Source organism: Mustela erminea, chromosome 10 (genome assembly GCF_009829155.1).
Source record: "Mustela erminea isolate mMusErm1 chromosome 10, mMusErm1.Pri, whole genome shotgun sequence".
NCBI classification, from domain to species: domain Eukaryota; kingdom Metazoa; phylum Chordata; class Mammalia; order Carnivora; family Mustelidae; genus Mustela; species Mustela erminea.
This window is the reverse complement of record NC_045623.1, coordinates 10,270,614-10,298,599: the sequence shown is the minus strand read 5'-3', so window position 1 is coordinate 10,298,599 and position 27,986 is coordinate 10,270,614. Positions and strand designations below refer to the sequence as shown.

Genomic DNA, 27,986 nt, shown 5'->3' with positions numbered 1-27,986 from the left:
ATGGTGCAGACTTGTTCTTTGAGTGGCTTCTTACTGCAAAGCGAGACTAGGTCAGCGGGGTGCTGGGATCGCCGTGAATGGCTCCCGCCTTCCCCTGGGGTGGTCTAGACCGGGTGGCTATAGGAGGTGGGGAGAGCAGAAGGTAGCGGGCGGGGAGAAAAGGGAGGAGGAGTTAGGGAGTAGAGAGAGAAAGAGGAGGAGGAGTCAGGGGTGTGTCGAGGAGAGGGACTACAAAGGCCGCTCCCGCACCGACGCACCCCTCACTCCCTGTCCCCCACCACGCGATGGCCGGTAGGGCCCGCTGTCCTCGGCACCGGGAGAAGTGCAGGGGCGGCGGGAAGGGCTGGGGCAGGAGAAAGCGGGCGTGGCCGGAGCACAGAAATGGGGAATACGGGAGGGCGGGGGGGAGGAGACGGCGCCTGGTTGGAGCGACGCCCTGGGGGCAGAGGGGGCGGGGCGAGGGCGGGGCGGAGGACGCGCACCGCTCCCACCTGCGCCGCAGCCTCCAGCCTCCCGCGCGTCCGCCCCGCCTCGGAGTTGCCTCCCACTTACTGGTATTTTCTCCCTGCGTTCAGTGGAATGGTGGAATGTTTTCACCCTTTCCTTCCTGGAGCTGGGCCTAAGGCCGACTGTCTCCGCGAGAATGAAATGCTATTGTTCTCTCGCCTCTGCCTGGGTTTGGGATTTGAGGATGGAGAAGATGCATTCTCTCATAATTAATTAATGTAGGTGTCTGTCACTGTGGTCACAACTGGCCCCAGGCAGAGCAGAGACGGGGAAATCTGGCCCGAGGGAAGGGAAATAATAACCACAACCTAGATGGGCCGCCTCCTACTCAAACGACTAAGTGATGGACCCAGCCCCCAGTGGTCAGTCCTCTCTTAGGCCCCCACGGTGCCACCAACCACCTACTTAGCACTCGGGGTTTTTTTGCCTTTTTTTTTTTTTTTTTTAAAGATTTTATTTATTGGGCTCTCTGCTCAGCAGGGAACCTGCTTCCCTTTCTCTCTTTGCCTGCCTCTCTGCCTACCTATGATTTCTCTCTGTCAAATTAAAAAAAAAAAATCTAAAAGACTTTATTTATTTGACAGAGAGACAGCGAGAGAGGGAACACAGGCAGAGGGAGAGGGAGAAGCAGGCTTTTTTTTTTTTTTTAAGATTTTATTTATTTGACAGAGAGAGATCACAAGTAGGCAGAGAGGCAGGCGGAGAGGGGAGGAAGCTGACTCTCTGCCAAGCGGAGAGCGGGATGCGGGACTCTATCCCAGGACCCTGAGCCGAAGGCAGAGGCTTAACCCACTGAGCCACCTAGGAGCCCCAAGAAACAGGCTTCTTGATGAGCAGGCAGCCTGATGAAAGGTTGGATACCAGGACCTTGAGATCATGACATGAGCTGAAGGCAGATGCTTAAGGACTGAGCCACCCAGGTGCCCCTACTAAGCACTTGTTATGTTGCTCCACTTAGCCTCCAGAGGCACTCCCAAATCAGCTAGTATTAGCCCCATTTTACAGATCAAAAAACTGCAATTCAAGGAAGTTAGGTAACTTGCCTCCAGTCACACAACCAGCAGCAGGAAAAGCTCACATTTGAAACCTGATCTCTCACCGACTCTGCAATGTTTTCCTGTGTACCAGGCAGTCCCTCCTGATTCTTTTGTGTTCCAACAATTCGTTTCCTCCTCACCCTCTCCTCTCTATCCCATCCCCAGCCCTGCCTTACTGCCTTTTCTACCTGACTTCTCCATTATAATGTGTCCTATGAGAAGGGTCTGAGACTTGTTCACACTGAAGTTTCAGTGACTGATAACAGCCTGAAGTGTTTTCCTTCTCCTCCCTCCTCAAGTTTTGCCTGGGTGGCTCAGTCATGAAGTATCTGCCTCCGGCTCAGGTCATGATCCCAGGGTGCTGGGATGGAGCCCTGCATTGGGCCCCCTGCTTATGGAAGGCCTGCTTCTCTCTCTCCCTCTCCCCCTGCTTGTGTTCCCTCTCTCTCTGTAAAATAAATAAATAACATAAAATCTTAGAGGGGGGAAAAAAAAGATTTGACTTTTAAGTAGAATCCAGTCCTCAAGTTCGAAGACAGGTTAAGGAAAAATTGATCTAAGTGACAGCCAGGAATGTGGGGCAGTACTGTAGGGGCAGCTAGCCCTGCAGGTGCCCATGCAAGACATAGGCAAGCCTCATTCCATCTGTGGCCACAGCTTTAGGACGTGGGTCTGGGAAAGATGAGTGACTTGAACCTTAGCTGAGAACCTGCTGCATGCCTAGCATGTTCTGCCACGCACATCACCAATGTTAGCCCGTGATTTCTCCAAGCTGCCCGAGAGATGGTTCCTACTCACCCTTCTCACAGACGAGAAAACCTGGGTCTCCAAGAGGAAAGTGCCTGAGAAAGTGCTGCAAGTGAGCTGAGTTGGAATTCAACCCCATTCATTCATTAGGTCTATTTGTGTTATTTTGCTGCGTGTGAGCATATGGAGAAGAGATATAATCCTTCTCTCACCTACTTCTGCTCCCCAAGCAGGCGACTAGATATGAAGTGATTAGTACAATAAGGTGGCGTATGATAGTCTGATAGTCACTCTATGGGGCGCTGTGGATGGGTCATAAACGCTAACTAGGAGGTCGTTCCTACCTAGGGGCACGTGGTGGGGAAGGGCAAGGAAGCCAGGGAAAAAAAGAAAATCTTCTTGAAAGAGAGGTAGGGAGCCAGGCCTTTTTCCTTCCTGGAACTGGTGTTGCCTTCAGAACCTCTGTGGCCTGGGGGAGGGGCGCACCTAGTCCTCAAAGGGCTCCTCTTTAAATGTCCCTTGACTCCCCTGCTTTGGGCCACCTGACTTCACTGCAGTGCTCCGAGGATTATTAGATAACTAGGAAGTGCCTTATACTTCTGGTGGATTTGGGCAGCCTAAATGTACAGGAATCATCTTTTTTTTTTTGCTTTTCCAGTTCAACAGAGGATGATTTTAAAATATGCTTGACTTGGAGAACAAGGATTTGGAAAAAAAAAAAATGTGGGAGCTGGAGGTAAAAATGGAAAATAGATGAAACCTAAAGTATTTCCAAGGTGTCTTTCTCTGTGTTTCTGTTTTGCAGGTTTTAAAAGCAGAATTAAAGTGTCAAGCAGAGGGAAATTTCTCTGATGCGGCATTTACATAAGAAACACGTTCAGAAAAAGAGGCTGTGATTCTGAAGGTGTCCTTATTATACTGCACTAAAAATCTCCCTTGGGATCGGAGGAGGTTTAAATTAGTCCGGGAGAGGAGAAAATCATATCCCCCCTTTTCAATTGGCAGATCTCTCCCCAAACCGAAAATTTTCCCGGAAGAGATGGCCACACTGTGTTCAGGAGCAGACAAAGCCCTCTTTGTGTAAGGGCTCCACCTTCTCGAGCCCTGGGTGAAATTCCCTGGCTCCTCCCAGATCCGTTTAACAAGTCCTGACATTGCCGACATTGCCCTTGGTCATCATGGGCCCCAGCATAGCTCTCAAGGAGGCCCTTGTTAGTGGCTGTGTATTTTGCTCTGGAAATGCATCCACAGGCTATTTAGTTGACTTAGGAAATCAAAGTCAGTGGGAGTAGTGCAAAATGTCATGCACTTTCACAAGCCCATGTTATGTATGTATGTGTATATGTGTATATATTCTCTCCAACACCTACCAGATATTTGCTTGCTAAACTGAGTAGAATTTCACATACAAGAGTAATGCTGTGTACACAGTGTTCTGATCACCTACTGCTACATAGCAAACTCCCCTAAGCAACCATCTGATTATGTATTGTGATTTTGTAGAACAGGAATGAGGCAGGGCTCAGTTGGGTGATTCTCCTCCAGGTGGCATCAGCTGGGATCACAGGTGGTGATCAGCTAGTGATGAGGCTGATCTAGAGGGTCCAAGACAATTTTATTCACATGGTACCTTGGCAGGGATGGCTATCGGGGCATGTAGACAGAAGGCCCCTCCACGTCGTCTCTCCAGCAAGATGGCAGGACATCTTACATAACAGCTCAAGTGTCCAGCCCCAAGTGTGCATAAAGCCAAGATGGACAGGACCTAGTGAAGGCCTTCCTTTGGACCCCCAACCTTCTGAATTTCTTCCTCACCCTCTTTCCCCTTACATTACCCCGGTCTGCCTCAGACACCCATTTACTGTGCCCAGAACTGCCACAGTGTCACTGCTGCTGCAGTGAAGTCACCACGTGGCCCAGAAACACAGGGAGAGGAAACAGACCTCACCTCTCCATGGGAAGAGGACCAAAGAGCTTGTGTCCATCTCTGCCCCAGTGGCCAATGACAGTACCAGCAGACTCAACTTTCTAGGAATAATGGTAGACTACATGGAAACATCAAATCTGAAATTTGGAAGGCATCTTAAAGATCCTCTCATTCAACCTTCTAATTTTACAGAGAAGTGAGGCTAGGAAATATCCAACAACCTGGGTCACAAGCCCTGATTGCAAAGGCAAGCCTCAACCGCAGGTGTTCCAATCCCAGATTCAAGAAGAGATGTACTGCGTGCCTACTAGGTTCACAGAGCAGCCCTTCCACTGGTGGGAGAGGGGCGGAAGTGCGGGGTTACACAGTTGTGGGTGTCCAAGAGTTTGTAATTCAGCAGAGGGGAGGAGCCCAGAAAGGTAGGTAGCATAAGAAAATAAGATTTGTAAAGAACGTACCATGAACATCTACAGAATAAATCTCATTTGGCAAGGGGGTTTGGGAAGGGATTTCTGAAGACCTGGATTGATACGAGCCTTTAAGGATGGGTGAAACTTTGGACTGCTGTGATAGGATAGCCCCAGGGTCTTCCCGCCAGAGCACATCATGAGTGAAAGGAGCCAGAACAGCCATGGATGAGGGTGAGTGTTGCATCGTCCCCGGCTCCGACCCAACCACCCTGGAGAGCCAGAGCGCACACGGTTCACGTGGACGTCTAGCCCTGCAACCAGCCTATAGCAGTTAGCTCAGGTGTTTTACAGCAAACTGTAAGCAGGGTTTGCTTTCTGTTCTTGGCCAGCTGTTCTCAATGCTGACTGCATATGAACATCTCTGCAGGTGTCTTTAGAATATCCAGATGCCTGGATCCTACCTCAGAATGAAAAAGTTAGATTCTCTGGGAGGAGACCCAGGAATTGATTTTTTTTTTAATCACTTTCTAGGTGATTTTATTTTATTTTTAAGATTGTATTGATTTGTCAGCGCAAACACAAGGAGGTGGAGTGGCAGTTTGTCCCCTGAGCAGGAAGCCGGACGTGGGACTCCATCCCAGGACCCTGGGATGATGACCTGAGCCAAAGGCTTAACCGACTGAGCCACTCAGGAGTCCCACACCAGGTGATTTTAATGTCCTGGAGCCATATTCCCCAAACAGTAGTGCACATCAGGGTCACATGGAGGGCTTATCAAAACACAGATTACTGGCTCCCGCCCCCAGTGTTTCTGGTTTAGAATCCAGAAAACCAAAAATTCTGGGAAGGGGGCTCAAGGATTAGCATCTCTAATGCATTCCCATGTGCCGGCCATGTCGCTAGTCCCTGGAGCACACTCTGAGGACCACTGGTCCAGACAACTGATCTACCCAGTTACACACTGAATCCACCCCTTCAGAAATGCTATCATTGGAGACAGAACTCAGGGGGCACCTGGGTGGCTCAGTCGGTTGAGTGTCTGCCTTTAGCTCAGATCATGATAACAGTGTTCTGGGATCAAGCCTGGAGTCAGGCTCCCTGCTCAGTGGGGAGTCTGCTTCTCCCTCTTCCTCCCCTGTGCTCATGAGCTCTCTCTCTCTGTCTCTCCTTCCCATTCTCTCTCTAACACCTACTAGATAAAAAAACAAATAAGTAATCTTAAAAAGAAAAGAAAAAAGAGAACTCAGGTTGCAGACTGTATAGAAAGCCCTGCTGAGCCAAGCGTGGTCCATCCCTGGGCTGGCACTGGCAGCACCTGGGAGCTTGTTAGAAAACATAGACTCTCAAGCCGCAGCCCAGACTCCACGATTAGAATCTCTTAACGAGATTGCCCAGCTGATTTGGAGGCGCAGTAGCTTGACAAGCTCTGCTCTTGAGCTAAGTTCTGAACATTGATTCCTCATGGACACTTAAACCTTGATACTGTCACAAGAGGAGAAGAGATGTTCAGGCACGGCAGATATAATGACTTACCTACGAGGGGGCAGTGGCACATGGATAGCACTAAAATTGCAGAACTTTCTAACATAGAAACGATGAATTGGAAAATAGCAACTAGGTAACAAAATTCAACAGGCCTTGTGTACATGTTTTGTTCTGTTCGGTAGACTTTTGCCATTTACTAAGCATTTTTATCACGTGGTTGGTTCTACATCTATTTAAAAATGCTGAAACAGCCAACTCAAGCACAATGGAAACTCTAGCTACTTAACTATCAGGAGGACCCCTCCTTCCAGTGGGTAGCCCCAGGCCATTGGCATGGCATTTGGCCTAGTTCCAGACAGGATGAAGCAGCTGTTTTGAAATCAGGTATTGTTTACCTCTGTCACACTGCTTTGATGCCCACTCAAAACTGAGTGGTTCCAACTGCCTCTCAGTTTACTGCCTCGGGGTTTTCTTCCTCTTCACCACTTAGAGACTAAGGATCCATTCAGCAAAACCCATTTCTCCCACTGGGTTTGGAATTCCGTCTTATTATCAAGTGACTTGCTCTAAACCAGCTACATTTACGCATTGCCATTAGCAAGATAATGAAAGTCTTCCTAATCCATCCCAGTTTGCAGAACTCTTGCCTTATCTTTTTACCCAATTAGATCAATTTAATCCTACTCAGTGGAGGGTTGGATGAAGCAGAGTTTAGGCTACCACCCTGCCTCATTTCCAGTTGGGTCCTTCCATCTCCTTTTGCCAATCTCTTGATTTGTTGGATTGTTCCAGAACCTGAAGTGTGGTCCTTCATAGAAAAGAAAATCACCTGGGGAGGTCACCTCAGGTCTACTTATTAGGGCAGGCATGTACTAAATGCCACACTGGCAAATCTCCAAACAGATAGCTCCTTGTGGAAATTCTTGCTATTTGCACCAGATGCTGTATTTTTCTCTTTTATATTCTATATACTCATTTTTTAATGTATTTATTTTGTTGTTATTTGTATTTTTCTATTTTTAATAACAACCACAACAAAAACCCACTATTGTCTTGGGATGAGAAATTTGGGCTCATATGAAAGAAGAAAATTACATTAATGCCTGATACAATAATCAGTTTTCTTGTCAAGGTACAGGTGGTTATACTATGGTTAGACACAGTTACCAAAATGATTCTACAGTTCTTTTAACTGTGTATATTATCTTGTGGCAGGAAAGGAGAGGGTGAATTATGCTAGGTAGGTTTCTTTGTGGTGCCTATAGGTGTGGCCAGCTTTGAGAAAAACAGCGTACAAAATGAGCGGTTGTGAACTTGATCCATGAGGACGGAATTATCTGCCTCGTAAAAAGAATTTGCCACAAGGAATATAAAGGGCCTAGGACTTGGGGAATCTAAGAGATGGAGCTCCTTTGAAGGAAGCTGGCTGGCTGGGTCTCTCAGGATGACAATACAGAGATTCCCAGTATACTGTACAGAATCTGTTTCTTGGCCTTGCAGATCGGAATCTCAGTCTGGAAATACAGAGTTGACAGGGCTGTGGGACTGACTACGACTAATCTAACTCATAAATGCCCAAAGTATAACTTAGTTGCCTATTTGTCGGCTTACTGTGGGATCTCCCCTTTCCATTAATTCATCAAATTTTACTGAGTGCTTGTTACAGGTAGGTTCAAATTCCCTACTCTCATGCTGCATACATTCTAGGGGGAGAGATATATCATACACAAACACGTATATAGTATGTCAGGTGGTAATATGTGCTGCAAGAAAATTAAAGTAGCTTTAAGTGGAAGAGAAAGTGTTGGGATGGAAGTGAGTGTAGGGGTTTGTTCCTGTTTCATTTAGGGATGTCAGGGAAAGCCTTTTCTGAATAGGAGACCTTTGAGCAGAAAGCTGAAGCAACTAGACCCAGAGATTTCTGCAAGAGGGGGTACCCCTGGCAGAGTCACAGCAAGCGTAAAGGTGAGCACGTACTTGTTGTGTTCAGGGAACTGCCAGGAGGCTGGAGGCCTGCAGAGAAGTAGGGGACAGGGGGTGACATCAGAGAAGTGTCCAGGCCCAGATCCCCTGCAAGCCTTTGTAAGGATTTTACTTTGCTCTAAGTGGGATTTGGAGCTGAAGGATGACATAATCTGATTTACATTTTAATGGCATAGCTCTGGCTGACTCTGGTGAAAATTGGTGGGGGGGGGGGGCGCAGGAGGCAAGTGAAGAAGTAAGGAGACTAGTTAAGATGTTTCTGTAACAGTGGAGGCAGGAAATGAGAATGGCTTGGACCAGAGTCCATTACAGCAGAGGCTGTCATCAGGGGTCAGATGGATACATTTTGAAATGTATCTGGATACATTTTGAAAGAGACCGGCTGGTATTTGCTGATGGTTTCACGCTGGTGTGTGAGAGCAGAGAGCAGAAGCAAGGATGATTCCAAGCTTTTGGCCTGAGGAACTGGGGAGCAAAATCTCCATTTGCTGTGGGCAGGAAGAAAAGCCTAGTGCACGTGCATGCCGTCATGCTGGGGAAGAAGGAGCAGCCCAGTTTGGGAGATGTTAATTTGACGCACCCGTTATATATCTGGAGCTGCTTGCTTGCCACGGATGCTTGTGTCTGGGATTCAGTGGAGAGATCCAGGCTGGAGATAGAAATTTGGGAGTCACAGCATGGAGGTGGCATTTCAAATCCCAACACCAGCTGATACTCCGCAAGCGAGAGTGTGCATACGGGCCTGAGCTCTAGGACTCTCCAGCCCTCGGAGGTCAGGAAAGGAAGAGCACTCTGCAGAAGAGACTGAGAAGGAACAGCCAGAGAGGAGGGAGGGGATCCAAGTGACATCAGTGGCCGGAAGCCAAGGGAGGGGGCTCTGAGGGCGGAGTGAGAAGCCGTGTCAGATGCTGCTAACGAGCTGAGTAGTGTGAAAACAGACATGACTCCCAGAATCAGGACCAGGAAGTCATGGCTAACCTTGACAGGAACAGCTTCAGTGGAGAGGGGGCAACCAGAGTGGGGTTGGAGGGGGTTCAAGGAAGAAGGAAAGACAGGAAGTGAGGGGGGCAGGTAGAGAGATGCCAAGAGTTCTCCTATAAAGGGAAATAGAATTGAGTTCGCGACTGAGGAGGGATTGGGGTCAAGGGAGTTTTTGTGTTTGTTTTGTTTTGCTTTAGGATGGAAAATATCAGAGGCCGCCTGGGTGGCTGAGTGGGTTAAGTGTCTGTCTTCAGCTTGGGTCATGATCTTAGGGTCCTGGGATCGAGTCCCTCATCAGGCTCCCTGCTCCGTGGGGAGTCGGCTTCTCCCTCTCTCTCTGCCTGCTGCCGCCCCCCCGCCCCCCTCTTGTGCGCTTGCTTGCGCTCTCTCTGTCAAATAAATAAATAAAATCTTTTTGAAAGAAAAGAAAATATTAGAGGAAGTTAGCTGATGAGGGGTACGTGTTTTGGAGTGATGTCCCTGGCTGTGTGAGAGGAGCTAAGGTCCAAGGCACAGATGTAGACTCGGCCTGAAATCAGAGCAGGGCAGTTCATCCATAGCAGCAGAAGGGAAGCCAATGGCTGTAATGTTGGTTGTGATGGAGGTAGCTGGTTATCTTCCATTCTCACTGAAGTAGTCAGCAGGGTGTCAGCTGAGACGGAGGAGCAGGTAGGGCGACGTGCACGATGTCTGAGGAGAAAGAAGAGCCCGGGGTGTGTATAGGGCAGTAAGCTGGTCCCCAATCTGGAGCAGGGGTTCGCAGAGTGTGATCCCCGGCAGGACACACAGCATCACCAGGGTCACCGGGAGCTCTTCAGAGATGCACCTTCTCAGCCCCGCCCCACCCAGGCCTCCTGGGTCAGGAACTCTGGCGCCAAGTTGGGCAGTCTGTGCTCTGAGAAGCCCCCGGGGGACTCAGATGCACACTTGCATCCGAGAAGCACTGGGGCAGGAATAAATAAAGTCGTGTGTTGCCAGGCAGCGGTAAGATCCTTCTTGAGGTTAGCGGTCATGGATTTAGAGTGAAGCCGGTCAGCGCAATGCCTCTGAGCCCAGGCTGGTAATGCCTTCCTCCTTCCAGCGACTCCACTAGGATTGGACATGGTGCCTGTTCTTGCTAATGCTGCAGGTGGAAAAGTCTGCAGGGAAGGGCTTCTGGCAGAGACTCCCTCAGTCTTAAAAAATAACTCAAGGAAGACACAATCTCTTTTTGCTTCAGGGTTTCATGGTGCGAGTATGTGGCAGCTGTGTTCTGACCCAGGAAAAGGGCCTGAGGACCAGTCCAAGAGGCTAGGAGGGCAGAGTGGAAGGGAAGGAGCCAGCTTGCTGACGATGCTGTACAGAGCTTCCCCATCTCTGGACTGACTGGCTGCTGTGGAAGGTACCAGACTCGGGCCCTGTTTCCCCACCCTTATCTGTAAAGTGAGAAAACTGGTCATAACCACCATCTCCCATGACAGTTCTAGAGAGTAAGGGAAGACCATACTTTTGAAAATAGCTTGAAAATTATAAGACACTACACAAATGTGAATTACAAATGTAATTTTCATTAGTATTTGGTTGGAATTAGACACATTGGGTTCGTATACACTTTTTTTTTTTTAAAGATTTTATTTATTCATTTGACAGACAGAGATCACAAGTAGGCAGAGAGGCAGGCAGAGAGAGAGAGGAGGAAGCAGGCTCCGTGCCAAGCAGAGAGCCCGATGCAGGGCTTGATTCCAGGACTCTGGGATCATGACCTGAGCCGAAGGCAGAGGCTTTAACCCACTGAGCCACCCAGGCGCCCTTTGTACACACTTTTTTAAAAACTAAGCGACAGTGACAGTGAAGGCCACGGTACTCTAGGGGCCTCCTCAGAGTGCTCCCACCTCAAGTCGTCTGTCTTAGTGGGAGTGCTCTGTCTCAGCATACCAGCCGGCCTCCCTTACTGTGCCGCCGCTCACCAGGGTTCCCTGCATCTCAGCTGGACAAAACAGGCCCAGAAAGCAGGGACAGAAGAGCGAATTCCACAGCCCAGAACACTGCAGCTCCTCACCCCTTTGCCATTTCCCACCTGTGGGGAGTGGGAGAGGGAGAAGCAGACTCCCCACTGAGCAGGGAGCCCGATGCAGGGCTCCATCCCAGGACCCTGGGATCATGACCTGAGTCAAAGACAGACCTTAACCACTGAGCCACCCAGGCGCCCCAGAGGAGCCTCTTTTACTTCTTCGGTTATCCTTGAGGCTCACTTTCAATGCTCAAGTTAGCCCTACCCATTACCTTTGGGCTCAGCTCACAGATCCCACTGGACAAGCGCCTCTGTATGTGCGGAGCATGGCAAGGAGCAGAGCCCCTCAGCCTGTCTGACTTTCAAGGGTAGACTTTCTCCCTCACACTAGGCTGGGGGCTGCACTAGTTCTGCGCCAGACCGGTCAACCCTGAAGTTGCTGGCATATTGAAAGTTATTTTATTATTTACTGCTTTGTTACTGCTCCGTGCTTGGTGCTGACTGTTGCTGGCTCTGGCTCTGCCCGCTGTGAAGAGCCTATGACCAAAGGTGGCATCGAGAGAGACTTGGCGAGTTTCCCTGAGGAAAGACACACTTTACATCTGTGTGCGGCAGGGAGAGCGGTAAGAGGGAGAGACCAGATTGCAGGCAGGACCCACAATAAAATCTTAATAATGAAACAATAAAACAATCCACTAAAGGAACAGGGGACGCAGCCATCCACAGAGGGTGGGTGACCCATGGACTGTTGGAGAGTTGGCACCAGGGACTTCGGACTCTTGTGACTAGATCTCCCCACACCTGTTTGCAAAGAGCCAGTCAGAACAGGCTGATGCAGGCCAGCACCTGGGTGTGAGAGCCAGCCCCTACCCCAAAGCACTCTCAGGGACCCCTTGGTATGCCTCAAGGGACCAGCTCCTTCTCCTGCAAAATTGTGCCCTCACTGAAATCACGAATGGCTAGGACCCCTGGTAGCGGCCACGTGACCTCAGACTGGAATCTGTCTACAAACCCAGGGTCCCAGAATGGATCTGGCGTCTCTGGGAACACAGAGAAACAGGCGTTTTACTTGTGTGCCCTTCTTCTAGACCTTGGGCTTCACAAGAACGGAGCTGTACTGTTATTCATTGGTGTACCCTCAGAGACGAGCCCCGAGCTTGGCAAGAGTCTGTTTTCATTGAAAGTTTGTTGAATTAAAAACTTAGACCAGGGACCTGCCCAGGGTCTCCCCTGCAGATCTATTGCAACTGTGAAAGCGGCCACAGAGAATTATGTGCACAAAGGAGTGAGGGGATGTTCTGATAAAACTTTATGGTAGGGGTGTTGACACTTGAGTTTCATGTAATTGTCTCATGTCATAAAATATTATTTTGATTTTTTTCCCCCCACCATTTAAAAATATAAAAGCCATCCTTCACTTGTTAGCTGCACAAAAACAGGTAGCAGGTCAGATGTGGCCCGTGGGTTGTCGTTTACTGACCGCTGGTCTAACATAGCAAAAAAGGCCCACTTCCTCATTCCAGTGGGAGTCTCTGAACAGCCATTGGGATGGGTGTGGCTCAGGAGTTGGATCACCCACACACTCCATACCCCGTCCCCCCTCCCATGGATCTATCTAGCCTGTCCATTGCTCCGAATACCAACGCGAGGGGTGGGCAGTCTCCAGGCTGCCGTGTTAATTACAGATACACTCTGGGGACTGCCGATTCTCAGTGAGAATTAGATGTGTGGCCAGACTCTCCATGACTTGAACCTGATTTCTCTTTCTGCACTCCCACCCATCATCAGTGCCTTGAGGTCAGGGTGGGAGACCATAATTACAGGGACACCAAGAGAGAGTCTTGGTAGCAAAGAAAGATAACGGTGGTCAAGAAAGCAATTTCTGGGATACCTGGGTGGCTCGGATGGTTAAACATCTGCCTTTGGCTCAGGTCATGATCTCCAGGTCCTGGGATCCAGCCCTGTGCCAGGCTCCCAGGCAGTGGGGAGTCTCTTTCTCCCTCTGCTCCTCCCTCTGCGTGTCCTCTCTCTCTCAGATGAGTAAATACAATCTTTCGAAACATTTTTAAAAATTTAAAAAAGAAAGTAATTCCTCTGGAAGCTTTACATTTGGGGCAGCATTGTAATTGGTCAGGCTCTTTCCGGTGCGTTAGTTCATTTATTTCTTACAAACTCATAAGGTGTAACTCACCTCCCCAAGGAAGCTAGAGTGCAGAGAGCTTAGGGAATTCACTTACTGTCACGCGCTGTCTGTGCAACAGAGCCGAGACTCGCTTTATCTTTCCATTTATTCCATAAGCTAGTTTTGAGGGTAGTAAATGTCACACGATGTGCTGGGCAGGAGGAATTTAAAGGTGAATAAGACTTGGCTCTTGTCCTCAGGGTATACCCATCCTGGTTCTCAAGCCGCCTGATCCCTGACTCCCCTGGCGCTCTCCGTAAGGATGAGTTTCAGAGCCAGCTTTCGTGGATTATATCCTGATCTACAGTCAGGGCTAACACCCCATGGGACACACGCCATCGGCTGAGCGCCCTGCCTCACCTCTGCCTGCTCACAATAGCGCCAGGTCTAGAAAAGATGGACTCCAGGCCTCTGAGGATGCTCCTTCTGTCCAGAGGATGTGCCCTCATGGGGGTCAATTCCAGAATAGGATCTAGTGGCAGGGCCTGTTGGGGAGCCCCAGAGAATCGCCAGGTCCACCTGTGCACATTTGAATCTCTCATTCTGGAGGTAGAATTGCCGGGAAAGTTTCTCAAGCTGAGTTGGAATTTGGCACCGCTTTGTAGTACACTAGCACTGTAGTAAAGCTCCCGATTTTTCCTGAGAAGACCCAGATTAGGTGACCCTGAGCAAGTCACCTAACCTCTCTGAATTTCCATTTCTGCATCTTAGGAGACAAGAAAGACCTGACCTGTTTACCCCACTGGGTGCAAACATTCCAAAGAACGGGCTGGGGGAGGCGTGGGAGCACCCTCGCCGGCATGCATCCTTCCCACTCTAGGTCTGCCTTTGGCCTTGACCAGTCATGGCCTAGTGTGCAACGTCCTAGGTCAAGTATAGCGGGATTTTGTCCCTGGATGTCGGCATCACCTTTTGAGAAGAACCAATGTGTTCCAAAGCACGGGATGCCCAGACATCAGGCAAGATGAAGACAAGCCTCGGTTTTCTTCCTGCAGCCAGGCAGTGTGTTTGATGCAAACTCCCTGCAGAGGAGCACACATGAAAGGAAATTCACGTTACATTACTCATAATGTCATGGCACCCCCGTTCCCAGCGCATTCTGTTGATAAGTGATATTTGGGGGCCACTTTCTGGCCTTTAGGTTAGCTTGTCATGTGTCCTTTTTTCTTTTCCAGGTAAATTCTTGCTGGCCTCCCTGCACAATTTGTGTTTGCCATCGGGTAAGTTCCACCCGGTGGGATCTACCTTTGGGGCTCTGTGGGTCCGCCTCCTCTTCCTACCCGGGACCCAGCGGAGGCTCCGCCCACCATCTCCTGATTGGCTCTGCTTGCTCATCCCTCTACCCCACCCCTCCACAGCCAGCCCTGGCTAGGCCGTTTTCTTTCTAGTTGGGGGGCTTCTGTCTCGTTTCCATGGTTTCTTACCTCAGATGTGGTTTTTATTTTAATACTTAAATTTTAATAGTTGATTGCCCCAAATGGGCTATAGAATTATTTATTTGCTCTGATGAATCTGTCTTCTGATCTAAGATATTAAATCCCTCTCTGTTTTGGGATTTACAGCCTCGCTGCTCTAGGTTCACAAAGCTTTTCCATTAAAGGTCTCTCTCCTCTGCCAATATTTATTGCTAGAGTCACTGTTTGCCCAGAAGCTACTGTCTGCGGCATCTTCTGGGAAATGAAATTTATGTCTCCTGGCACTGATGGGGGTGACGTCATTGAGGCACTGTTTACATCACCAGGTGGCATAGCCCTGAGCGGGTCTCTAATGGATGGCAGAGGTGGGAGTGGGGAGGAACAGAGTGGGTTTACGCAAACAAACATACGTACCTCTTCCTTGCCCTTCCTTCCCTGCACCTTCCGACCCACTGCTTGTATTGACAGTATCATTGCATAGTTATAAAATCTATTAAAATTGACACCACCTCTAAAAATTTGTATCGAGGGGCTGGGGTCCACAGTGGTGGAGGCGTAGGCAGGGAAGGGTTGCCCAGCTTTTGTGTGGAGGGTGTGCGCTCAAAGGGCAATAACCGCACCTTCCCTTTGTAGCAAGTCACCCCTACATAAGCGTGTGACCCTCTGTTGACAGGTGAGCTAAGGGATGGAGACTCAGAGTCTTGCTAGTCCGAACTGGGATTCCAACCTAGCTTTTCTGATTTTTCTGACCCAGGGTTCTGTTTCCATGATCCCCTGGTTTGATGGCATGTGCTTGGTGAGGGGTGAGGGCAGCTGTCGGGCCCCAGCCCCTCCCCCACCTGCCCTACATGAAAGCACCCCCCACCCCAGGCTCCAAAGCAAGCTGGCCTGGAAGAGAGACAGAAAATGCCTGAGCAGCAGTTCGCCCCCTCTCTTCTCTCTTTCCCTAGTTAGCCAGCCTTCTCCTACCACACTGTGTCTATTTTCTCCAGCGAGTGTTGGTGCCTTTGCCACTTGCTCACCCCCCCATTCACTCCTCAACCTACTGCACTCATCTCTCCTCCCCCTCCCCGCTTCACCTGAATTGACCAGTGAGCTCCCAGCTTAATGGACAGCTTTGGGCCTGGGGCTGACTTCCCTGGCACCGGAGGAAGACAGTGGCAGGCAGGGGGACCAATTCTCAGAAGGTCCCCACACTTGGTTTAGTGCTCCACCGTTGCTGCCTTGAAATTCTTCATGTATTTTTTGAACAGGGATTCTAGATTCCCATTTTGTACCAGGCCCCACAAATTGCACCGCTGATCCCGCTGGGTCTTTTAGAAATGTAACTTCTGTATCAGACATCATCCGTGGTCTACCCAACGTGCATTCTCCCTCTGTTCCTCCAACAGATTTCCATTCTTTTCAGCCACCTTTGGAGACCCCTTGATTTCAGGGAGAGGCCATTCTTCAGCTACAGTGAATGAATGTGATTGACTAAGGCAGTGATGGAATCTTAAGACTTTGAGGTGACTCCATGACCTAGAGAGGAAAGGGGAGGGGTAAGTAAAAGCTTGTTCTGGGAAAGCTTTAGTGTCCCTAAGAAAAAAGGACAGACTCAGCTGGCTCACTTTATTCTTTTGCCCATCCTCCCTCCTTCTGGTGGGGGTATGGATGCAATCCCTGGAGGTGCAGCAGCCATCTTGTGACAGGAGAAGGAAATCCAGCATGCTGTCAATAGCAGAGAGAAAGAAAAGCACTGGGCCATTGTTGAGGCACTGCCCCTCTGAACTTCCAACCATGCACCAAACAGACAAAACAATAACATCAAAACCCTTATCTTCTAAGTCATTGCTGTGATGTTTTTCTTTTCTACATCAAATTGGCTGTTTTGTACCTGCGCTGACTTCCACTACTCTGCATAATTTGACACAATGTTGTCTGTTCTCTCCACTTAACACATTCTTCCTTTGGCAGTCATGGTACCGTGTCCCCGGATTTTCTTCTCATTTCTCATATTCCTCTCCTCGGGTCAGTCCTTGATGGTGGAGTCTAACAGGACTTGGTGGTTCATTCTTTTATTCGTTGTGAGGTATTTACTGGGCACTGTTGTGTGTCAGGCTTTATATGAAGCTTGGCAGGTTCAGCCCTGCAGACAGACAATGACGCCCCTGCTCTCAAGCAGCTTACACTGGGGTCCTGGGCACTGCCCCAGCCACTGTCCACACGCCTCCTGGGCAACCTCGCTCACCTCCTCGGCATCTGCACGTGCCACTGTCTCATTCCCATGCAGGACTTCACACTGACTTATCTAATTAAGCCACAGTCCACAGATGCCCCCAGAAAGGAGAGAAGAGGCTGACCTGCCTGCCGCTTGGTGAGTCAGTCATGAAGTTGTCTCTACTCCACACTCCCAGCCAAGATATGAAGAGAAGACATGAAAGAGCTGGCTACCTTTTCTCCTACCTAAGCTCCAACTTTCTTTTTTCTGCAACACTCACACATGTTGGGAGGTTCTAAAGTAGCAAATTCCCCTGACAGAATCCTGCCATATGTGGGGATTCTCTCTTTTCTTCTTTTTAAAAATTTCTTATTTCTCTTTTTAAATTTTTGCTTGAAGTACGGTTGAGTGGGGCATTTTCTTTTATTTCCTAGCAAAGGTACTGAAATTTCCCATCAGGTTTAACAGTTCCTGCACTGTTACTCCTGCCTGACCCTCACTCACTCACGACCTGGCCCAGAAAACGGTGAGAGAGGAAGTAGGAAGTGAAAATGTGTCAAAGTCCCCCCAGACCACTCGTGAGGGAAGGCTGCTGCTATTGATACTGACATTTTTTGAAAGTGTAGTTTATTTGGGAAAAGCTCAAAATGACAAAGCTTCAAATAAAATGGCAACCCATTAATTCCATTTGTGAGAATGCCCGGGGTTTGGCCTAATTGCTGTAATTCGAATGACTGAAAAAAATGGTCTCCTAGATGTGCTTATTGTTTGTTTATGATAACAAAAAAATGAGAACAACTTTTCTTACTGTTACCCATGTAATTCACTACCTTCTTACATTAGAGGAGAAATACTACATGATCATCTCAAGAGATGCTGAAAAAGCACTTGCTTTCAAATTCAGTGACTGTTCCTAATAAATATTTTTAGTAAGCCAGGAGTAAAAGGAAGGTCCCTCATTTATAAAGGGTGTATTTTTATTGATTCATTTAATATTTATTTATTTATTTATTTGACAGATAGAGATCGCAAGTAGGCAGAGAGGCAGGCGGAGAGAGAGGAGGAAGCAGGCTCCCTGCTGAGCAGAGGAAGCAGGCTCCCTGCTGAGCAGAGAGCCGGATGCGGGGCTCAATCCCAGGACCCTGGGATCATGACCTGGGCCGAAGGCAGAGGCTTTAACCCACTGAGCCACCCAGGCGCCCAGAAAGGGCATATTTTTAAAAAACACATTGCACATAATACTGAACAAGGAAACAACAGGCCCTCGCATCAGAGTTTGGTAAAACAGTCTACAGATGATGAGCTGGGACTCTAGTTAGGTGAGTGATGAACTTGACTGAAGTGCAAACATTCAGAGCATGCCAACACACACGGTAATCAAGTAAACAGAATATCTTAATACAAAGTGATAAAAAATTAAAATTAATGTAAAAACACCTTGAAGAACAAAATATCTAAAATTTACAAATATTAAATATAGTCAGGATCCGTATTTTTTCCCAGTTTTTTTTCTTTTTGCCTCTAATATGGCACTTTAATATTCATTAAAGTGTTGTCTTGATTACTGAACTTTCTGATTCCTCCCCAAATTTTATGCCCAAGACAAGTGCTTCACCTCATCCTGGGGTTTGCTGATATGGAAATGAGCTTCCCTGTGGTCCCCTGTGGGGGTTCGTGTAGCACAGTAACCCATCAGTAGAGCTTGGTTGTCTTTGACATGACCTCCCTTCTCCTGCTCACCCGTCACCCCTCAATCTAACATCTGAAGAGGGCCTAGAGTATGGGTTTCTTTTTAACAAATATTTAATGGGCACCTTCCATGTGTCAGCACTAGAAGTCCAATGATTTACACATTCCCAGCCTCGTGGAGCTTGCAGTTGGTTGATGGGGAACAATTCAACAAGCAGTAACAATGAAGGATAGAAGGGGCTGTGGTGGGACAGGGGCGCCAGGGGCATTAGGAGAGCCCAGGTTGCTAAGTCAGAGACGGTGAGGTCCCATCCTCAGCCTGAAGCTCAATTAGGAGCTGAGGAGGGGGAGGGGCTAAGGAGAAAGATAAGGCTCTGAGAGATAACTTTATGCAAAGGGCTATTTGAGACTATGACAGAATGACAGTCAAGCTAGAGCTCTCAAAAGAGGAGTGTGGTGTAGAGAGAGAAAAACTAGAGAGGGAGACAGAGGGCAGGTTGTGAAGGACATTGTAAACCACATTGAAGAGTTTGGGATTAACCCTCAGAGTGATGAGGAGCCTTCGAAGCGGGAGAATGCGTGGGTTGAGTTCATGTTTCAGGAAGACCATTCCAGCTGTGTAGTGAAGGATGCAGGAAGGTAAAACGACATCCAGAAGACCTGTTAGGATGTTAAGGCAGCTCCTGTGGACTGAATGTTTGTGTCGTTTCCGTGCCTTCCCTAGCCAACTTCGTATGTTGAAACCCAACCCCCAGTGTGATGGGGTTTGGAGGTGGGACCTGTGGGAAGTGATTACGTCATGAGGGCGGAGGCCTCGTGAGTAAGATTAGTGCCCTTATAAAATAGGCCAGAGAGCTCCCTGGTCCCTTCTACCGAGTCAGGACACTGTGAAAAGGCATCTACCTCTGAACCATGAAGCAGGCTCTCACCAGACACTCAATCTGTCAGCACCTTGATCCATGACTCCCCGGCCTCCAGAACTGTGAGGAAACATTTGGGTCGTTTATCAACCCCCCAGTCTGTGGTATTTTCTCGATAGCAGCCCAGATGGGTTAAGTTAGTAATGTAGGGGAGACGTGTTAGTGGTCTGATTAGGGTGGGAGCCGGGGTGGACGCTTTTGTGCAAGGTCAAGTAGGTCTAATCAGCAGGACTTGGTGATTGGGTGTGAGAGGTGACGGGCAATCAAGGATCACATCCGGGTTTGTGACTTGTGCAATAGTTTTTGTTTTTGTTTTTTAATAGCACAGTCTTAGCATCCAGCAACTGTGATGAACTTTCTTTCTAGTTCTAAAATGTAACTCTAGATTTTCCATGGAGACAGTTAACACAGGCTGCAGTTAGGGGTCATTTGGTCCTTAACCTTCCTGTATATTGATACTGTAGCAGGGGAAGTTCAGAGAGATTTCATAGAGGGGATTAGGTGCCTCCAAGACTATTAGGAAAATGGGATTTTAGTGGAAGTCAGAAGAAGCTGTTAGCTTTTGGGTTCACCACTGCGGCTGTGTTCCTACAGTTAAGAAGTTGTTTCCAGCAGGATCAGGAAACTGCAGAAAACCTCCACTGATGATCACTGATGATCTGTAGGATAGCAGTGAATAGGATAGCTGCAGGGTGCCTTGAGGACTTTGTTAAATCCTTGTTTCAGCCAAAGCCCAAGCACCCATAAGCCGCTGCCAGAAGCAGACCAACACTGTGTGCTTCCCAGGCCCTTCCATCTCCAAATCTTAAGCAAGAGTGTCTCACTGGCTGACGAATTGTGTCCAGAGCCCTGGACAGAGAGGAGCATGAGATGGCTAGTTCTCAGGCTTCTGGTCCCTGTAATAAAGGACCCAGATGGTAGAAATGAAAGCTGGTTGCAAAGAAAAGCCAAGGAAAACCAATAGCCAGCACAGTTTTGCCTTAATTGGCTAGCCTATGCTTCTGTATGTAAGGCAACCCAAAACACTTTCAAAACAAGCTGGACTCCCTTGAGTCCTTTACCCAGCCTTCTCCCCTATATACGCTGTAATCCAGAAGATATTTTCCAAACATATTTCCATGCCTTTGCACTTGTCCTGCTACTCAAAGGTTGCTTTTCCTCTGCTTGTGAAGATTCTTCCCATTCCTCTGCCACTTAATGCTCTCCGTGTCCCATACCTGCAACAGGCAGGATTGACCTGGATCTCGCAGTACTTTCTCTGTACCTGGTTCGCCGTTCTATTAGGGCAACTTGTCCCAGTGAATTTCAGTGTTTAGTCAAGGTACCCATCTCTTCCAGTAGACATAAGCATCCCAAGATAAGAGACCAAGGACCCACCACAGTGCTTGGAACGTAAAGGGTGCTCATTAAAGATTTATGAAATGTATGAAGGACTGTTTCTACCAGGTCACTCAGGATATGCACCTGAAGTTAAGTGAAGAGCAGCCACCTTCAGAAACAGGCAGGCCACTCACTCCTGAAAAGGTGTCTAAACAGTGTTAGAATCTTGGAAGGATGAAAAGTGATTATAAATTGTTTATTAATGCTAGCTCCAAATAAATTCTTTTTATTTTATTTATTTATTTGAGAGAGAGAGAGAGAGAGCGAGCGGGAGTGGGTAGGGGAGGGTGGAGGGGGAGAAGCCGACTCCCCTTGGAGTGGGGAGCCTGCCACGGGGCTTGACCGAGGACCCTGGGATCATGACCTGAGCTGAAGACAGATGCTTAACTGACTGAGCCACCCAAGTTCCCCTAAGTTCTAAATTCTTATTTCCTATTAATGTTGACTTTTCCGGGTCTTTTCCAAGCTTTTTCCATCTGTCCTTGCTTCTGAAGGTTGGAGTGCTGTTTCCCATTAAAATAAAATTCCCATGCCACATTCTGGTTGCTCCATCACATCAAATTAATGTAATGATGACTTAAGCTGCTGGGGAAATGTGGGCCATTACATGTTGCTGACAGCAAACCCTCACAGTGACATTGCAGCAGGGACAGAGAATATCTTAATAAAAATAAAAATCTTAACAAAATCAGAGAGCTCTAAGGTTTCCTGTGTCCTTAGAGAGCCGGTCCTTTTGTAACACAGAAATGGAGATTGAGAATTTCCCGTGATTCCTTAGCACGATGAAAAATTGGTTAGCGAGCTCATCTCTTCCTTCTTCAGGTGGGGGAACCTCTAACGCGAGACCTCTGAGACTTCCCAGGACCCAGTACAGTGTTACATGCAAAATAAGCAATTAACCAAATGTTCTTAAATGCGTGCATGGGTGTCCTGTTTTTTAAATCCCTCAAAGCCGATATTGCTTGGTTCCCTAAAGGACATGTACCCCAGGTGACCCAGAAAGTCTTTGTTTTCCTTTGTAGCAGACACAGTAGACTGGTTGACTCAGCATCCATTTCTAACCTCATTTCTCTCATCCACTTTGCTTCTAAAGCCCAGGGAAGTGAAGTACTTTCTTGGCCACCCTCCCTTGGAAGTGACCAGGTGACAGTTTTGAAGTAAGTGAGATGTCAACAGAATCCTGTAGGAGTTTTCTGTGAACATTTTGCTTTCCTGATGGAAGGGGCAAAGGAGGTACGTACCTTCCTTGCTTCTTTTCTGTCTGGAGGGTGATGGTGTTGGCTGCACTGACATCAGCCTGCTTGGGTCTGTGGGGAAAGGCCAAGAGAATGTCAGAGATGTTGGCCAACGTGTGGAGAAGCCAGACCACCACCAGCACCATCTACCTCCTGGCGTCTCCTTCTGCAAGAGCCACAAACCCTTCTTTGTTTAAACTACTGAGTTTCTACTCCTTGCTTCTAAGTGCTTTTCTGATATTTGCCCTAAACCAGCTGCAGAGTCTGGTGAAACAGGAGGGACAGGTCTGACGGATGTGACCATTACCCTTCGTGTACTTTGTAAGTTCATTTTACGAAGTTGCCATGTCACAAAAGAAAGGTTGTTTCAAGGAATATCTAAAATTTGAAAACAAGGGAAACCCAAAGCAGTTACTAGTCTTACCTTGGCCTCGTCAGTCAACATAGTATTGTTTTAGCTGCATACCATTGAGAGATTCCTAATTCACACACATGAGATGTTGCGAATGTACAAGGGTGTTCACCCTGCAATTTCAGGTCAGAAAGTTTGAAAGAAGAGCATGACAGTTTCCCTCAGCATTGATTCAATACCAGCCTGTGAGACCTACTCTCCTTCCTCAAGTGGAGAATGTCCAGTGTGGAGGGAGGGAGTCGGTGAACAGTTTCTTCAACCAAGGAAATCTTCATTGCTCAAGGAAACATCTAATGTGGTGAGAAACAGTCCAGATTCTGGAGGCACACTTTGTTAGTTCAAATCCTGAGACTACCCCTCGCTGGCTGAGTGCCTCTGTTTTGGTGTCTTCTGCTTGCAAAAATGGGCACATTTAATGGTACCTACCTTGGAAGGTTGTGGGTGGCTTACACCTGTCCATACAGGTGAGGCTCCAGAATAATGCTAGACACATGATGACAACAATTGTTAGCAACGGTGAGATGTCCAATGATGTCCCAGCTGCTCCATCGCCTCTCTCTGTTAGATATTTACTAAAAAATGTAAAATAGACACGCCTACTTTGCTTGAAACATTGAATACTCCTCTCAGGTTCAGTGTCTTTGCTGATCAGTTCCCTAGGATTAACCCAGACTCTTCATCTTGCCAAGGTAAACTCATTCAGCCTTTAAAAGGAAGGAAGAGAAGCATTCGATCTTACTATAGATGCTGAAACTGTAATGTGCAACGATCATCGCCCAGCAACCTTTGTCCAGTTGCTATTTTAAGACTAATTACTGTACTGTGATCTTACAAGGTGCTGGGCAAATCTATATTTCAGCTGGCATTTAATTTCTTAGGCGCATGCATGCTATAGTTGATACTCATGTGTATGGTTTTATGTCAATAGACACGGGAAGGCCTGCATTTAAAAAAAAAAAAACAAAACCCAAACTATAATAATACAGAAAGGACCTGCACAGAGCCATGACATTCTGAATCAACCAACATTTACAAAATATTTATGGCAGGAACTATATACACAGAAGCATGTACAGCTAGAAGCCCAATTTAAAGATGCCAGTTGTTTCCAGTATATAAACATTTGGTGTGTGAAATATTTAACTGTGATTTTTTTTAATCAAGGAATTTTTAATTGTAAAACAAAATTCTAACTGAATTTCAGTTAGATATCTGTAGGCTTCTAATGTATCCCTACATGATTGTAGTTGTCCCTTGGTCAGTTTAACAGTCATCTAAATTATCCCTAAGGTCCCTTCTGAAATTTGGAATTTTGCGTTACAGAGATTAAAGCATGAGACTTTACCCAGCACTTCCTGTTTTGGTCATTCATCTGGGGACGCTGGCTCTTTATTTTCTACAAGGTGAGTCTAACCTTAAAACTTAGAGAATTATCTTACTTTAAGACATTTCATAGAAGGTAGTCACATAGCATGGGACTAATGTAAATTAATTAGGATGGCTTTGCCGACAAGTGATCATAAACTCAATTCAAAATGGCTTAACCTATTAGGTCAATTGCTATCTCACATATCATCAAACATCGGACGGCAGCTCCTTGGTTGGTCACTTCAGTATCTCAACAGCCTCGTCAAGGACCAGGGGTTTTTCTGTACTTTCTGCTCAGCTGCCTTTGCCATGTTGGCCATTTTTCCTTGTGGCCTCAAGATGGCTGCCAGAGCTCCAGTGACCATATTTGTCCACAGCCATGTTCAGAGGTAGAAAGGAGATGGCTGTATTCTTTTCAGTTCTCTCAAAAGCTAAAAAACCTTTCCCAGAAGCATCCCCAGAAGAGTGAGCCTCCAATCTCATCAGTCAGAATGAAGTTACATGTTCTTTCTTAGGCCAGTTCCTAGCAAGGGGAATAAAATTACCATGATTCGTCAGTTTATCAAGACTGATGTGCTGGGTCTGGGAATAGGGCCAAAGTCAGGAGAGCCCATGGCCACACTGAGGAATGTGCGTGTTGGAAAGCAAACAACAAAGTGGGACTCTGAGTGGGAAATCAAGAGTGTCTGTAGAAGTCTGTGAAGGATGGCATCCTGAGGAGAACCAGAAACACTGTCTCCTGCCTGTGTGCTGTCTCCCCTCCCCAGGCTGGGTGGGAATGGGAGCAAAGACCCAGGAAGCAGTTAGGACAAGAGAGCTACATTCTGCCTACACAGAGCCCCAAATTCCAATAGAATTGAAGATTCAATTGATCTGTTTCACACGGCTTTTAGAAGTTGTTACACTTGTGTTAACAATTTCATTTTGGTTTGTTGTGATACTGTTGTACGCGGGAGACAGGTGTTAGGAGCATAAGAAGTGTGAGCCAAACAGCTTTTCCTTTTATGATGTTTTGTTTCATGTTTTGCTGTCATGGAAACATTTATAAATCTGCTCCAATTATGGACCCCCTCCACAGAAAAAAGTGCACACAAGTCACTTTCATGCAAATTTTACAAATAATTTTAGGATAGATTCACTGATACCCTGTCACTCATTCATGGGCTCCAAATTATAGCCTTATGATATCACTGATTGGTATGGGGGGGGGGACATTTAGTGTGAGGAAATAAGCAAAACAGAAGAGTAAAATTGGGAAGTCTGATGGACTTTTGTTAGCTATGTGGCCTTATTTGTATCTTTTTTAAAACCTCAATTTGACCTCTACAAAATGGAACTACTGGAGTTATTTTCAAAACCAAGTGGATTATGTGTAAGATTGTTTTACATTAACGTTTTACAAACGTTGGCTTAAAAACTTAATTGCTGATAAGTCCAAACAGCATGGTGGCTCTTGCTTCCCGATTGGAGTTACTGAATTCAAAATAGTGCATTCCATGAGGTTTAAGGAGCAGACGTTTTCTCCTCCAGAGGCAACGGTCATTTTCAAACTCACAGATTGAGCCCAGTACCATTTTCCAGCAGCTGGTTTGAAAAGAGGCATCAGCTGAAACATCCCTAAGGCACTGCCAAGCACTACTCCCTGCTGGTGAAGTCAGGACATACCAATCCTGAAAAAGGGATAATGGAACAGTCTTCTAGATGCCCCTCCTCCACCTGTCCTACGCTAGCAGCCACCCCGGACTCCTCATTACCCATCACCACTGGCACCATCCCTGCCCTTCCTTGGTCCCCTGCTATGGACCCACTCCAAGCCCCTCCCACTCTTCCAGGCAGGAATGCCAAGTCCGGTTTTCTCACCATGGCACCCCTCTCCCATTCTTCACCGTAAATTCCCCATCCTTCCTTTCTCTCAGTGTGAGAGGCCAAACTTCCTCTCTTGTTTTTATAACATTCTTCCTTTCCATGCCCAACTGCCTTGGCAGCTGCTCCTGTACCGCTGAATGGCAAAATGCCCATCAGAGTTTTCCCAGGGATCGATGAACGAAGAGTTACAGAGAGTGGCAGACCGTTGGAGGCAAACAGAGCTGGCTCCTGCCCCCGGAGGGCATGCAGACAGATGCACAGAGCCCTTCTTGCCTCTCCCAGGACGTGCAGACAGTTGACTGCGGGAATTAGGAGATTTTGCTGGGTGACAAAGAGCATCAGGACTGCACCCACACGTATCTGTGATAAAACAATAAAGAGAGAAAAAAATCAGCTGTGCCAAAGCTGTAAGTTTGCTGCTGCCAGTAGAGCTGCCCCCTGGGGGCCTGGGCCCGTATTCCTCTGATCTGCCCTGGGCCCATGCCACCTGCCTCTTAGCTCCACCTGCTCAAATTGGTTGGGTGACAGGCTCTACCTGAGGGGCTCTAGGACTATCAGAAGAGCAGGTTCTCTGTGTTTCCGTGACTTCACAGCTACATTACAGCGCAACATACCCCTCTCCCCTGCCACCTCCATGTTTGAACTTTACGGTTGTGGAGCAGGGAAAGAGAGAGGGTCCCGTTCCTAGTCTCTTCCATGGCTATCAGCAACCCAGCCCCACACTCCTCAAAACAAGACCCTGAGCAGACAGGGCCTCCTGATTCCTGCTTGCTTCTTGCCCCGCAAACTCCCAGGGCCCTGCCACGTGTATTAACAACAGTTGTTGGGGGAACTGATGCCAAGAGAGTTTTCTGGTTTCCCACCCATCCACATGGTAGCTGATGTCTGGAGGTTTTGGTCGGAGGGCAGATCAGCCAGGCTATCCAATGAATCAGGTGGGCTAGAGAGGAATCCCTTGTCAAAATTTTGCTTGAGTTTCCAGAATCAAAACTCACACCTTGACCAAGGGGGCAGCATGGTGTAGAGGTAATTAACATCCTTGTCTGCAGTTAAAGAGACCAAATTATGGGTGCCTGGGTGGCTCAATTGGTTAAGCGACTGCCTTCAGCTCAGGTCATGATCCTGGAGTCATGATCCTGGAGTCCTGGGATTGAGTCCCACATCGGGCTCCCTGCTCAGCAGGCAGTCTGCTTTTCCCTCTGACCTTCTCCCCTCTCATGCTCTCTCTCTCTCTCTCAAGTAAATAAACAAAATCTTAAAAAAAAGAGAGAGAGAGACCAAATTATGACTTTGGGCATGTCAGTCTCTCTGGCCTTCTACGTCCTCATTAGGAAGAGGAAGAGCTTGGATGAGAAAACTGTTAAGATCTCTGTAAGTCATAATAATAAGAATAATAATAATGACAACAACAACAGCAGCAGCTAATATTTAGTAGTGCTTACTAAGTGCCAGGCTTTTTCTAAGTGCTATGTTCAATCTTGCATGATTTTTATAACAACCCTAAGAGGCAGGTGCTACTGTTACCATTCCCTTTTTTTGTAAGTGAGGAAACAGGCACAGAGTAGTTTGCCCCAAATCACATCTAGTCAGGCAGAGCTGGACACCTGCACATATAACCCTTCAGCTTTCTTTCCTCTCTAATGTATAGAAAGCATGTCCTCTTGGATGGATGGGTAACATCATGTAATCACTTCATTATGGCTTGCCTCAGTTTTTTTTTCCCACTTTAGAACAAATAAATAGGTCTGTTTTTGAATACTCTGGTCCCGCCTAGGACATAGTAGGTGTTCAGTATTTGCTTACCTCGCTTTTTTTTTTTTTTCATTCAAGAAGTTGCATGAAAAAGACATGGAAACAAACAAGAATAAAACAAGAAGAGAAAATAATGAGGCTGCATCACTGGGAGGAAAGATCTGACTCCGGCCTCCCAGCAGGAACTGTCTTATTGGAGAGCAATCCAAAGAGAATACACAATGGGAGCCCATGCTTCTTATCTTGATGAAATAGCCTCTAAATAATAAATAAATAAACACGCACATATCATCCCAGTCGCAGAAACTTGATTATTGACTTTGGCAATCCTTTCTCCATCTCTTTGTGCCAATAAAGTTATTACAATTGAATCGAGAGAGGCAGACGCACAAGCATTGCCGAGACAAGATGCTGAGTAGTTGAAATCAATGACTTGCAGGGCTGATCTCCTGCCAAGGGCTGCACCAGCTCCCGGGAGGAATCCGCCACTCTGGCCAGTG

The 27,986-nt window shown here is 47.5% G+C and overlaps 1 long non-coding RNA gene across 1 annotated transcript; it reads left to right on the top strand.

The window, feature by feature from the left end:
• Window positions 1–221: 221 nt before the first annotated feature.
• On the top strand, window positions 222–27,986 carry LOC116567856. The gene is made up of 8 exons (XR_004276388.1): window positions 222–291; window positions 10,297–10,458; window positions 14,425–14,469; window positions 16,056–16,205; window positions 21,947–22,086; window positions 22,626–22,798; window positions 23,824–23,903; window positions 27,565–27,986. It is a non-coding gene; the product is annotated as an uncharacterized LOC116567856 (long non-coding RNA).